The 14,199-nt window shown below is 45.2% G+C and overlaps 1 protein-coding gene across 1 annotated transcript in view; it reads right to left on the bottom strand.

Annotated features, from left to right (window-relative positions):
• Nucleotides 1-9,789, bottom strand: part of mgat3b (beta-1,4-mannosyl-glycoprotein 4-beta-N-acetylglucosaminyltransferase b) — a 57,762-nt gene extending 47,973 nt beyond the window's left edge. The window contains exon 1 of the mRNA XM_047337912.1: nucleotides 8,959-9,789. The gene's annotated coding sequence lies outside the window, so the exon portion shown is untranslated. The remainder of the gene's footprint in view (nucleotides 1-8,958) is intronic.
• Between the last annotated feature and the right edge of the window lie 4,410 nt (nucleotides 9,790-14,199).

Here is a 14,199-nt window from a genome sequence, read left to right on the forward strand (position 1 = left end):
TTGTTCTCAATAAAACAACGTGAGCATCGCCTGCTGTTACGAGGCAGTTTGTCAGTGTCATTTTTCGAGAACTGAAGACTCGTGGGAGGCAATAAAGCACAAGTGAGTGAAAAGTTAGTGTTGCATGCTGCATGGAGACAACCTTCAAGCACTTTAAAGCACACACACACACACAGAGGAAAATAACCTGCTTGGTGTGAGTATCCTCTGCAATGTCACACTGACCTTTCTCCCACTTCTCCCTCCTTAGTTTTGACCACATATTTACTTTAAGTGTCATCACATCCGGGTGTGAACAGCATCTGCAGATAACGCCATTTGTTGAAGATACAGGAGGAGATTACGTTTGCTGAAGGACATTCATGACCACTGTTGCAAAAGAGTATTCACCAGGAGAATGTTGATGGTGTTGACACCACATTCAGAGTGAAAAATATTTCAATTTAAGCAACGTGGCTTTAAATTTGGATATCATGAGCGAAGCAAAATCTGAATTTGTGCTTTTGTGCACGTTTGTCCAGGTCGTAGAAGTTGAAATAATTGAACTAAGATTCTGCTGAAATAATGATTGGAAGTAAAGTCTGGGTTCCTGCGGATTTCCACAAGTTACATAAAAGAAAGACCATAATGAATGACATTTAAAAAAACCTATGTCAAGTAGGACAGATATTAAAAGAATATCGGAATCCCAGAATTACTTCCACTTTTCCATAACTGAAGATAAGGTGAAGTAGCAGAGTGTAGAATAACCCTGGAAACACCACGTTATCTCTCAAATACCGAGCGAGACAGAGGGTATCCTCGTCTGTCCTTCATACAAGCCGAGTCACCCAGTGGACATATGTCCAGGTCCAACAGTTCCCTTATGAAACCACACTTAAAGTCACTGGATCCAGATTTTTATTTGGATCTGCAGCAAATTGCAAAAATATCAGTTCCTTAAACATTGTGTTGAAAATGCTCTATCACGCAATGTTAATCCCTCCATCAAGTTTCATGGAAATCCGTTAGGTAGTTTTTGCGTAATCTTTCTAAATAACAGGTTGAGAAACAAACACAGATGAAAGCATCACCTTCATTCCTAAACATATAAGAGCTAATAAATAATATTTAATGTACTTTTTAAATCTAAAATCCAGATTATTAAATTTGGGACTTTTTAAGAACCAGAGAGTTAAGAGCCAGAAAGTGGACGTTTATAAAAACAACTTTTCATACAGGTTAAAAATTTATAAGATTTTGCTGAATTCATCTTCTGACCTACAAAACTGCAAAACTGCGTCTTAAAAGATTCTCAATATGAATTAAATCCTCTGCTCTACATAGATTTAAAAACGCAGACCACCAGGTTCCCCCCACAGACGAAACATGTGCATGTTCATCTCTGACCAAGGTATGTGGTCCATTTCCAACTGACACCAAACGCCCCCTATAAATGGGGCAGCAGTAGCATGTTCCAAAACTCTGGTCAGGCACAGGTCAGCAGCCTTTTCTCCTCCTGCACGGTACAGGGTCTCCTGAGGTCTCCACAGAGAGACATGGCTGTAAGCTGATCCTAAGGTGACCAGGAGGGAGAGTGGGAGAGAGGGGGGGGAGAGAGAGAGAGAGAGAGAGAGAGAGAGAGAGAGAGCAGGGTACACAGAGAACAGAGAGAGAGAGACATCCTCAAGGACAGACAACTTCTATTTTGGCCTGGTGGTGAACTCGGCTTGGCCGTCTGACAAGAGCACGACACAGAGCCTTATTTAGGAAAGGGGAGCACCCTCCAAACAGCAAGGGGGAGACGAAAGGAGAGAGGAAAACAGAGGGAGAGAACAAGCCAGGGAAGGATTGCGATGTGGGGCCTTCGAACGGTCGGCCCTCGGCGTGTCAAGCAGCAGCGGAGCGTGGAGTGCTCTTTATCCACCCCCACATAAAAGCCCAGCCCCGCTCGGTTTGACCTGCCAGAGCAGAAATCCATACTTCATCATCACAGCGGCTGCCCTCCCAAGACCCAGCCGGAGAGAGCCACTGTGTTCGTACATGCGATGTGTCTGAGAGACTGTGTGATTGCTATCGAGTGGAAGCAGCGCTGCATTGCAAGTTTATGTGTAATGTCGACTACAGCAGGGGGCGTGTATCTCACAGCAGACGACTGGCGGCTGCAGTTTTTGTGATGCGCGTGAACCAGATCAGCAGATGTGGTCACCTGTGGGTTTGTGTTGTACGAGATCCTGGTTTCTGAAAGTCGTCTTCGCAGGCCGGGAGGTGGCACTTATGCAAGGTCACAGTTAACACATAGAATGACTCCTACTAGAATCCTGCTGTAAGAGCCCAAGCAAACACAGAGTGACGAGCTCACGCTGGAACGAGGGTCGACAGCGAGCACGGTAAACAACTTCTAACACACATGTGGCAGACAACCCCAGAGGATATATCACTTACTAATAATGAAGGCCTCGTTATTATTATAATTAAAGGGTACAAGGGCAAAGGATGGATGCTGTACATATTGGAGAACCCTCAGGGAACACTCATTTGCTGCTAATAAATTTGACTGGAAAAGAAAAAATTTAATTCTGCACAAAACTCCTCCAGTTTGAATTTCTGAATGAAATCGCCCTAAAGGCCCTTTCAGATATAACGCAACAGTGGCACCCCTGCGCTCTGAAACCCATTCATTTGAATGGAACGCTCCATGCAAGGATGGTGTCCGCAGCTCAAAGTAACCGAAGCCCGGTGCAGTTAATGCAAGATGCACCGGGCTTGTGCTTCCTTGTCCCACATGCATGGTTAGAGCTCATTTTCCTGTGCAGTGTAAGCAAATGTGACACATCCAGGAGATCCAGGAGACTCTCCAGAGGTTTCACAGCAAGCGAGCGGGCGCATCGAAGCTAATAACACACGACGGTTGCAAAATGGAAGCCAAACACATAGAAGACGAAGATGTCAATTTGGAAAGACAAGGAGATTCGAGAGGTTTTGCAGATAAGAGTGTAGATGTGCTGTAAACACAAACACGTGATCCACACAATGGAATTCATACATCACATCCTGCCTCCTGTAAACTACTGTAATCTCCTGCATGTGAAAAGCAAACTCCAGAGAAAGTTCAGACCCAATTGTCAGGACACATCTCCGGGGAAATCGGCCGATGGCACATACACATTCTGAGTCCAGTTGGCATGTACGGTGTTTTTGTCAGGTGTATTGTCATAGGTAGAGAAAATGTGTTGAAAGGTCCTGCTCCTGTAAGCGGGACCTTAAGGTTCAATAACTCATAAGAATAAATGTTATACTTTCCTTCTAATCTTTTTTGATCTAATAATTAAATTGCATCGGTGGATGGACAGATGACAGTCTAAACATATCCATGCAGAGTCGGGGTGGAACCCAGCTGCAGAGGCCGCCTGTGTCATCAGGCATCAACATGTGTTTCATCAGCCTGTCGTCAATCAGAAGGGAAATTAATGACGGAAGTTTCCTGATTCTCGTTCCAGTTTGTATAAATAAGCATCACTGTCGACACACACCTCTGACACCGGCTACATTATCTGTGCATTAAATCCCTCGCAGAGAACTGGGTTGTGTTCTGTGCTCCTGCAACACAAACCCCAGCTTCGCAGTCTGAAACACGTGAGTTTCAAAGTCAAAGTAGAACAGCCGAGTGCCACCTTTCATGTGTTGAGCTCGGGGACTATATTTTTGTCTCCGCAGCTTGTCGGGCAACAGCAGGTTAGTGACGGGGAAAACTTTGAGCTGTTGGCGTACCGAGCCATCAAACGCCTCCGACCGACTAATGAGGGCTCTGAACACTGAACCCCGAGGCAAGAGGGGGGCGACAAATGAGGGGATGTGCGTTTTCTGAGACCTCTTTCCTTCTTTCTTCCTCTACCTCCATCCTCCTCTGCGCCGTCTTCAGAACGCAACACAGAATCTGCAGCATGTGTGGGCGGAGGGGTGTTCTTAACGCAGGTATATATAGCGCGCTGACTTGAGATGTCTCGGCAGAGGAAAAGAAATTGAGAACTTCACCGGAAGACCGATAAGTCAAGTGAAATGATATACACACGCTGCATGGAATAGATGTCATAAAAATGAAAGAGATGCATGGGTGTGTCTGACTCCCTCTCTTTCCAGGAACAGCGTGAGCACAGCCAGAAGCCCGGCAGTCCATGAGTGTGTGTTTGTGTGTGTGTGCGTCTACAGATGCCAGATCAGAGGTGGAACACAGCTTAATTCCCCCAGCAGCGGCAGGCTGTGCTCAGCCGTAGGTAACCCGTTGGTGGGGTTAGCACGCCGCTGTTTGGACATCCTGGAGACTGGGGCGACCCCGCCTGCACTGCAGAGATTACACACACAGCAGTGATGATGCACGTGGAGATTGGCTGTTCTGTATGATCCAGGTCAGCGGAGGGAAAACAAGCATTGAGGCGCATGAGGCGTGGAAAGAGAAGAGAAACTGAATTTTTTTCCCAGTGTCTCATGATGCTGCACATTTTTTCTTCTTCTCCTTTCACTCTCTGCTGAGCTATGTCTAGTAATTACTTTCGCGCTCACCAGGGTTTTTGCCTCCTTGTCTCAGCAGTGAAAACATCCCTTTGTCCCGCCGCCATCCAACGGAATAGAGAGCATATTAATACCAAAGACCTCCCGAGGCAGGAAGTAACCCAAGCTGCTGGGACAAACATGGCCTCCCACATCGTTCAGCTTCACTCAACCTTTGCTCCACTTTCTGTGTAGAGACACAGGTGATCTACAGTCCCTGTAACTGTGAGCCGCCCAACCTTTACAATCACTGAAAGCTTATTGTGCTGCTGCCCCATTTTGAGTCTGACAACAGCTTTGCAGCTAAACAAGTAAATGTAACCGGGATCTGTTTCTACAGCTGCTGCAGCTTGAGACCAGAACCTTTCAGAAACCGCATGAAAAGAAATGATGAAAGAAGTTATGAGCTAAATGTGCATCCTGAGAACAAACCAGCTCCATAATCCATGTGTTTTCTGACCTATTTTTGGAGGAAATGTTGACTTTGTTGTGATTTTATTGGTTTTAACTTATAACATAAAGTCTGCTCAAGTTCCAGCAAAGGTTCAAACGAAAGTCATTGGTTCCCAGGTATCCTCTTTTCCTAAAGAAGGCAAAAATGTGTTTTCTGCTCTTGCACTGGTGTTCACACACACACACACACACACACGCACACGCACACGCACACGCACGCACACCAGGACATCAGATGTCTGCATCCATCTGCCTATCACAACAAGCTTGGTTTGTGGGTATTTCCTGCAGACGTTCGTACATTCTCACTTCTTACGAAACACAATATGTTTGACTAAGAAAAGCCAAAGGCCTCCATTTGTGAAAGCACTGTTCTCACCTACTGAAACCAGAGTTGAAAGAAAGGGTTCCCTTCTCCCGTCCACGGATTAACAAACATTCTGGATGTGACCGCCGCCCGTGAGGCTGAAATCAGTTTGCTTTGATCTGACTGTACGGGGGTGACTCACAGCTAACATCTGATTTCCTCAGAAAACACGTTGTAGCGGGAAAGTCTCCAAAACAGGAAGCTGTGGGCAGAGGAAGTGCCGGCCGATCTCTGCGTACTCAGATCACCTCTGGAAATATGAACCAACAGCCTCTTGGCCGTTTGATTTGGCTTTTGCAACTTGAGTCACAGGCAGTGAAAAGAGGGAGCGCCAGAATGAGAGAGCTGAGCGAGAGGACGAGAGGAAGGAGGAATCGATGAGTGGAAAAGGCTGTGCATCAATGAAACACCTAGATAAAGATAGATTCATTAATGAGGTATAGTTCATCAGGTTTTCCACATTAGTTCTTACAACAATAAAACTGAAGCCTCTGCTAACAGACATCCAATTTAAAAACTACGAAAATATTGGAACAAAATAAGATTCAAGCTTTTTAAAAAGCTTCAAAAGCTTCAAAAGCTCCTTTTTCTCTTATTAGAGAAAGACAAACAAGCTGAGTTTCCATCGACTGGTAAAAAACCAAAACAGACAAATCTGAACTAATGTTGTTGCTCTAAAGGAAAAGTTTGGCATTTTGGAAACTCTACTTGTTTACATTCTTGTCATGACTTAGATGAAAAGATTGACTTCCTTATCAGAACAGTAAACAAAAAAACTGAGATGGAATAATTTGATTAGTTCTTGGCTGTGACTCCAGGAAGTTACTGGTCCAAAACAAGAAATATGAAAAACATAACGCTAGAGAAGCTGGTGAGATATACTATTAAACTATTTTTAACACATTAAACAAACAAAATATAATGTGTTCATTATTGAGATTTAAATGTGATGTTATGTGAAATCTGTTACTTTAAGTGTCCCCCTTGTTTAGGTCTTTCTGATAAAGTAAAAATAACTACAGCTACTTATTTATCTCTTCTTCTATGGTCATTCTGTTTTATACTCTGCATCTCCTCTTGTTTTTGTCGTCCTTTGCAACACATGTGTTTTTGTGTCATGTCAATAAGGCAAATTGATAGTGAAGCTGAGAGTGTCTGTGAGAGGGGAGAGGACATCACAGGAGTGTGTTCCTAATCAAATCTGGCAAAAGAGCGTCAGCTGTGGGGCTCAGGTGGATCTCTGGAATCTGCACAAACACCCTTTCAGACAGATGACAGGATAACACCTCGCTATCACTCCATCCTCTCCTCCGCTATCTGTTCTCTCCCTTTTCCTTTTGTTTTACGTTCAGACTCGGCTTCCCTCCAGTCTCCATCTTTACATTTCAATCTGCAGCTACACATTCACCTCACTTACTCCTCTTTTACTCAGGTATATCTTTATACATCCTTTCCCATTGCTAATAGAAGAGTTTGCCTTTGTGTGACGACCACGCAGAAAACTCAGGGGCTCTCTCACCATGCCGTCTTGTCAGTGTCGCACCTTGCACGATATGAAAGGCTACGGCTATTTACTCGTCAATGCCTGGAAGTTCAATGTGTATCATAAGGTTACGGTAAAAGGTCTAGACCAGTGCTCGCCAACCTGTCGATCTCCCAGTCTTCACTGTCGATCCCCGAACTCTCTGGACTCACTGGCTGTAGTCGCGCCGCAGATCAGCTGTGTGTCGTTTGTCTGTTTTTCACACGCGCTGTGTGTCCGCTACTGGCGTCTGAGCAGCTGGTTTATCTCCTGCATTTCCTTCAAGTACTGGTATTTATTTTTAGTACAAGGGACTTCTTTCATACAAGGCAATAATCATATTTGTGGCCATATTTAAATCAAAGCCTATATGTAAAACATTGTGCTGCAGTAGCAGCTCCTCTGCAGAACATGTTGTGGAACTGAGAAGCTACATATTTTGCATTGTAAATATTAATTGATATTAATTTGAATATTGTGCATTGAATAGAAAAGGTTGCTCAACTGCCTCTCTTTGTGTATATTTATTTCTTGTACATTCAGCCTTTCACACAAATTGCAAAAAATAAAAAATATGACCCTCCTAAGTGGGTTTTTTGGAAGATATCAGGGTGGTAGCTCTCGGCTTACGTTTGGAATTAAAAAGTGATCTTGGGCTCGAAAAGGTCGGTGACCACTGGTCTAGACTGTCAAAATAAAGAAGAAGCAGATAAAATGATCGCGTTCACTTGGATGTTATGATCACTGACTATCGCAGCCACGACTAAAGATATTTGGCTAGAGGTTTTCTTAGCATATGGTTTTATAAAGCCTGACAAATATACCTTGTGACTGGACAGACACAATAAGCAAGTAGTTGTGAGTGTCTACATCCTTGTTTCTGTTTATGCCCTTGCAGACTGAAATGTAGCACCAGAGTTTTGAAAACCGAAACGAGCCAGCAGCGATTCCTAACTTCTCCAAAGTAGCTTCTCTAAAACTCAAACACCAGGTGTGTCCTTAACAGAGTTGGCTATATGGTCATTCTCTTGCTCTCTGATTGGGACAAATGTGCAAGTAACGGTGTTAAGAGTCCCCATGTGACATTCGATCCCTTGGATCCATGCTCTCAACCCATTCAATCGCACCTGGGAACTGCTACAGTCTGCTGCTGTTGCACCTCTGGGCCACTCTAATGGAGTTATTGGTGATTAATTGCACTGCTCAAAGGCAACATGTCAGGGGCAAAACACAAAGGCTTGTGTTTGCTGTCAAAAACCAACACCTACTCATTCACTTGCTCTACATTTGCACTTAACTCAAGCCCAAATTCTCAGACCCATCTGGGGCCATGGATCAATACCTGACCCCCTTGCATTGGGCCCAACAGGCCCGCTCTCGTGGGAAATTAGAAAGGGCTTCAGTAGGCAATGGCGTTGGGTTTTGGTTTGACCAGATGGGAGATGAATATGGGTTTTGTCAGCAAGGCTTGCAGTCGCTGCATACAGAAGACAACTGCCTGGGGCACGGTGATTCAGACGCAGTGAGGTGACAGGAAGCTGCATGGGCTTTCCTCTGGGCTGCAAGACGTAGCCGGGACGAGGCTGAACGCCGCCTTCAGTTCAGGTGCAGAGGGTGAGCTGGAGACGAACATGTCCGCCACTGGATGAATCAAGGCCACAATCCCGGGAACTCAAGAGCAACATTGAAACCGGAAAAAAAACTGTCCACGATGCGGGAAACTTCAAAACCAAACAGTTTTGAAAGTGGGGAACGAGCTTGACCTGAAGTCGTGGAAGGTCCAGGTCAAATCTTACAGCCCCGAAAACACAACAGAGCAGAAGTGAGTCACCTGAGAAGACATGAGCTTCACTACTTAGTATATCTCTGCCTGACCAGTAGAGAAATGCTGTATCTGTTCATATCAACCCATTTGCTTTGAACACCTTTAAACTGCAGTTTTTTTTACTGAACGTGCAATGACAAGGGTCCTCACGTCACAAGCCTCCCTGCTCCCCTTCACTCCCCCCTCCCTAACCTTCATATCCCGGAATTGCAAAAACAGAAACACACACACACACACACGCACACACACAGCATCTCCTCTTACCCATCTGTGCCCGTGTCAGATATTTCAGAGGTCCATGGTGGATGAGACTCCTGCTGATCTCTAGTCGGGTAGTTTTGGTGCAGGAGCCGCTATGCCATCGCATCGGTGATGCTGGCGCCGCGGTGATAACAACAAGGGGCCGGGGTCCCTCTCCGTGTGTCTCCCACCAGCACGGCTACTCCACGGGCATCTCGTAGTGCTCTCCACCCCCCCCCCCTGTCCTCCGGTGTTATCCGCCGGATCAGAGGCGTCCCGAGCCGGACCTATCCGGTGGATCCTCTCGGTGGTGGTGGTGGTGGTGGTAGTGCCTCAGCCTCCCTCTCTCCCTCCCTCCCCCCCCCTCTCCTCTCCGGTGTTTATTCTACGAAAACACCGAGCAGCGGTTAGTCCCGAGGCAGAAAAACACATCCAGTGAACGCGGAGCCGCGGAGGTGCGCAGGGAAGGGAACGGCGCGGAAGAGGATGGAGATGGAGAGATGAGGAGGGACACGGGGTGGCGCTGTGTGTGTGTGTGTGTGTGTGTGTGTGTGTGGGGGGTGATCGCCGCTGTCTTCCGTCCTATTCGCCGTTTTTCTGTCGTGTTTACGAGCCGCTGTCGCCTCCTCCTCCTCCTCCTCCTCCTTCCTCGGTCTTCTCTATCTCTCCCGTGATGCGTCCCCTGCTCGTCCGCGCCCCGTGCGACGCCTCCTCGGTGCGTAAAGACACTACGATCTCCCCCCGGGTCTCTCCTCTGCTTTGCTGCTTTCTCATCACCTCCTTCCCTCTCGATCAGGCAGAAGGAGGCGGTGGATACGAGTGTGTGCGCGTGCGGGTGTGTGTGTGTGTGTGTGGGGAGGAGGAGGAGGGGGGTGCAAGTGAAGGGAAACCAAGGGTTTGGGAGGCGGAGAGCTCCAGAGAGCTCCTCCCCCCGTTATGTTGCTTATCAGCGGCGGACGAGGGGGGCGCTCATCACAGGAGGGAAATATGAGAGAGATGGGGGAGGAGCTTGGGGGGGGTGTGCATGCAGAGAAGACTGATTTTATTATTACTGCTGCTTCACTGACATCCTCCTCCTGCTGAGGAGTCTCAGCTCAAACCCTGGATTCATCCAAACCCCCACAAACAACACACGAGTCATGCAGAGAAGGGGGTACTCCTCTGTGAGCCCCCCCTGAGGCCGGGATGCTCACTGCAGGCCAGGACACACAAAAGTTGCACGGATGAAATGTTAAAGAGACAAGTGCTACTTGGATGAACTTGCGAGAACAGGAACATTTGCCCTGAAGGTGGCGCCAGAGAGAGCCCTGTACGTGGGATGGTTACTGTGCATTTCCGAGCTCCGGAGAACAGGGGCCCCATTATATGACCAACAGCTACGCACCTTTCCAGATTCAGGGACACATGTTAGTAAGATAAGATGAGAAATTTGCAATAGATAAGAAATTTGCAATATTACAGCAGCAAGAGTCAATCAGTAGGTAATGATAAGTGACATGCAAGTGTATATCTTCCAAAAAACCCACTTAGGAGGGTCATATTTTTAATTTTTTGCAATTTGTGTGAAAGGCTGAATGTACAAGAAATAAATATGTAAATAAAAACTTGTTTGGCTCCATAGGTTTGAGCAAAGTCGCACATCACTGAATATATTTTGAAAGTAATTACATGTTCAAGCAAGTTCTTTAAAAACATCTCGGAAAATAGAAATCACATTATTCATTCAATTATTATGATTATTATTGATGTTGCTGTTATATTTATTGTTCGTAAGTGACTACTTTTATAAAAAAAACAGGGGCACTTCAAGAGCCAATCAGAGTTCAGCTCGGGCCTGTTCCCCTCCTGGCTCCACCCCTGGATACACCCTTGTATGTACATCCGTGTTTATACAACACCTTGACACCGATTTACCATATTTACATTCAAACAAAGAGCAAAGACTCAGATGTGACAGACATAAATACAAAATGTATGCATCTCATATCATAAAAACGTCTGTATATGAACATGTAGTATGTTCAATAAGTTGTTGGCAAATATATGCAGATTTTCCGAGAAGGTGTTCATGTGAATTTTCCCAGTGAGGAACTAATGGGGCTAATAGAGTTAGAGACCAGACCGTCTCATTTAAGTTCGGCCTTCGCAGTCTACGTGGCCCACGAAGACACGCCTCCTTCGGGGGCCACACAGATCAGGTTCTCCGAAGGACACGTCCCCTGAATTGGGACAAAGCTATACGGTCACCATCTTAGTTCAGAGTGTTAACGTGCTAACCTTTTTAATTAATACTAAACACAAAGTACAGCTAGTTTTTCAGGTATAAACCAAAATGTGTTTTTTAGAATAATTAAGAGAGGAAGGAACGGTGCGTTTGCCGTGTGACTAAATACTGAACTTGAAACTAAAACTTTAGATCAGGCCCTGAAAAGCAACACATCTATTTAAATAAGTTCAGTTTCAGGCTGGATCATTTCACAAGGCCTCTGTGACTCTGGGAGTTTTCCAGCTTTTGACAGTTTTTGCAGACACAGTTGTGTTGTAATGTTTGTGGTAATTTGTACTGCGCTGATGCTGCAGCCACTGATTTGTGTTGCAATGAAGCCGTTCGGTGGAATAATACAGCAGGTGATGAATACTGATCGGGTCGACCTGTTGACCTTTTATACTACACAGTTAGGACGTCTGATAGACTAATTTATGTCTGATGAAACAAGCTTCAAACTACTTATTACAGGATTGTGGTTTTTGACACTAATTGCTGGGACTCTTTCAGGCTTCAGGTTACAGTTGGGTCACTCTCTCAGATTCAGGTCAGGAGGGAGCTGTTCATTCACGAGAAGGGAACTCAAAGTCCAGACGCTCATAATACAGATGATACTGATACTATTTGCAAGGACAAAGGCCTGTGACCGAGTTACCTTTTAACAACAGCGTTCATGCAGTAAGCCAGTGAAATGGAACACCTCAGCTTGTTATAGTTTTACACTAAAATCCCGCTGAACAGTCGGCCTCCATGGAGCGTTACATCCTTCATATCTCATGTCAGCCCGAGGTGTTCAACCTCACACCCTCCCTGTGTTCTCCCCCCGTGAGGTCAGCAGCCATCGGTGGGAGGCGCCGAGACCCACATCCCACGCTGCGTCTGCCTTTTATCAAATATTGATATCAGCCTGTCAGCATCATCAAATGGGGCAGAGGTGGGTTTTTAAATCCCAGGCAGCAGGAGACTCGTGAAGCCGGGGTATGAAGTTAGTTTTAGTAATACCTGGAGCCCCATCAAACCGAGAACATGGTTTGAAGTAAAAGACTCCCCCAGGTTTTGCCCTCTCCCTCCCTAGGTTTATATTTCCTATACGTTTGACAGTTACACCTCTGGTCAGCCACAAAAACAAAAAAAAGTTTGGAGGAGACAAGAAACAACCTCCAACAATTGTGACGCAGAATGACACATCAGTCTTTACCATCAGACTTTAACGGTTTAGCTTGTTTATAATAATCATATTTGATATCAGCCAGTCAAACAGTAGTGTTACTAGTCGTGGAATAATGTTTACTTACATTTAGGATTTATGTCCATCTGCATTTTGAAGGGGAACTGGCTGACACTTGGAATTTAGAGAAAGAGAAACCGGGTCATACGGGGACAAATCGTCGTACTTTTATTTCACACTGTCACAGCTCTTAATGAAACTTTTCACGCTGATTTGGTCACATGAGAAACACGTGGAATCCAAATGTCTCTGAGCCTAATTAGGGGGCGATAGGGGCTAATGAAATTTGAACTTTTTGTAGGTGCTCTGACTGTTCATATCTCCTTTAATGAAGGTCAAAGAGAAATGATTATCTTGTTGTTTTAAAGCTCATCCAGCTCCATATTTATCTAAACACTCTGCTGTCGTCAATATAAAAGTAACAGAATGGTGCGAGTGGGAGTTATGCACATTTTCACTTTTTGAGACTTTATTTTCTCCCCGAAGATAAAACTTTGGTTCAACATGAATCTTTTTCCACTTCATATAGTTTTGTTTAGTTTAAATTACAGACACATCACAGTCTGTGTCCCGGTATCGACTCCCTCTGCCTTTTGTCTCAAAGGCAAGAACAAAACCACAGATATGCCCTTAATCCTCACACCAGTTCTGGTCCCTGTAACCTTGACTTCAGTCTGGTGATCAAGTCTCCAGCTCCAAATTTCTGTCTGTCAGTGTGGAATTTTATCTGAGAGGAAGCTCGTTGGTCGCGGAGGTGAAACCTGGAGCCAGCAGTTCAGTTCGTCTGGACTCGGATCAAAGTCTCAGAATAAGATTCATATCTCCAGCGTTATCTGAGAAGGCTCCTTTCCTGAATATATTCTCTCTCTCTCTCTCTCTCTCTCTCTCTCTCTCTCTCTCTCGCGTGGGTGCGTGTTCCTCTATGAAAATGAGATCCATGTTAAATGCCCGAAGAATTTCAATAAAATCACTTTATCACTAAAGGACAAACAGAAACAACTGGAACAGTTAATTTAGAACAAGCCTTATAGCCAAGGCCACATTACGGTATCTCAGCTACACATTGTAGTAACAGGTTTCTAGACCCCTTGTTACCATACAGCACGTTTACATTCAGCAGATCCAGATTTTTATTTGTTCTCGGGATGTTAACGAACGTGAAAAAAAGCACAGCGAAAACATAATCTCCTTAGCAGAGGTCAAAAAGAAGAGTGGTGAACTGTTCTGTGAACAAAATATCAATAAAAGCTTGGACACATTGTTTGATTTCAGATTCTTGCCGGTTTGCACCTAAAACCTAAATTGTATTTTTAAAGTTTTTTCCTACTTTTAAGACACAATTCGATACATTCCTGCCTACAATTCCAATATAGAAGCAAATTTGACATAAAAATAAAGAAGATAATTACTTTCAGACTGAAGATCCCAGCATTGCTCCTTCATGAACAGAGTATCAGACACGCAGTCACGTATCTGTTTTACAACACACACACACACTGAGCTCTCCTCCTCCTCCTCCTCCTCCTCCTCATATTGCAGGATTAACTGTTATTAAAGAGTCTTTTGTATTTACCTCCAACATGTCCTCATGCCCATGGTTCTCCTCAGCGGTGCCAGATACAACCAGCTCCCTGTCCTGCTGTGCTCCTGCTCCCGGGTGACGCTAACAAGCTCTGCCATTAAAGGTGAGAAGACTCAGGTGAGTGTGGGCTGCGCAAACATGACAGTCCACACTCTCCTGGCCGCCAAACTGAAGCAGAGATGCTGCTTC

This window comes from Hippoglossus stenolepis, chromosome 2 (genome assembly GCF_022539355.2).
Source record: "Hippoglossus stenolepis isolate QCI-W04-F060 chromosome 2, HSTE1.2, whole genome shotgun sequence".
Classification (NCBI taxonomy): Eukaryota; Metazoa; Chordata; class Actinopteri; order Pleuronectiformes; family Pleuronectidae; genus Hippoglossus; species Hippoglossus stenolepis.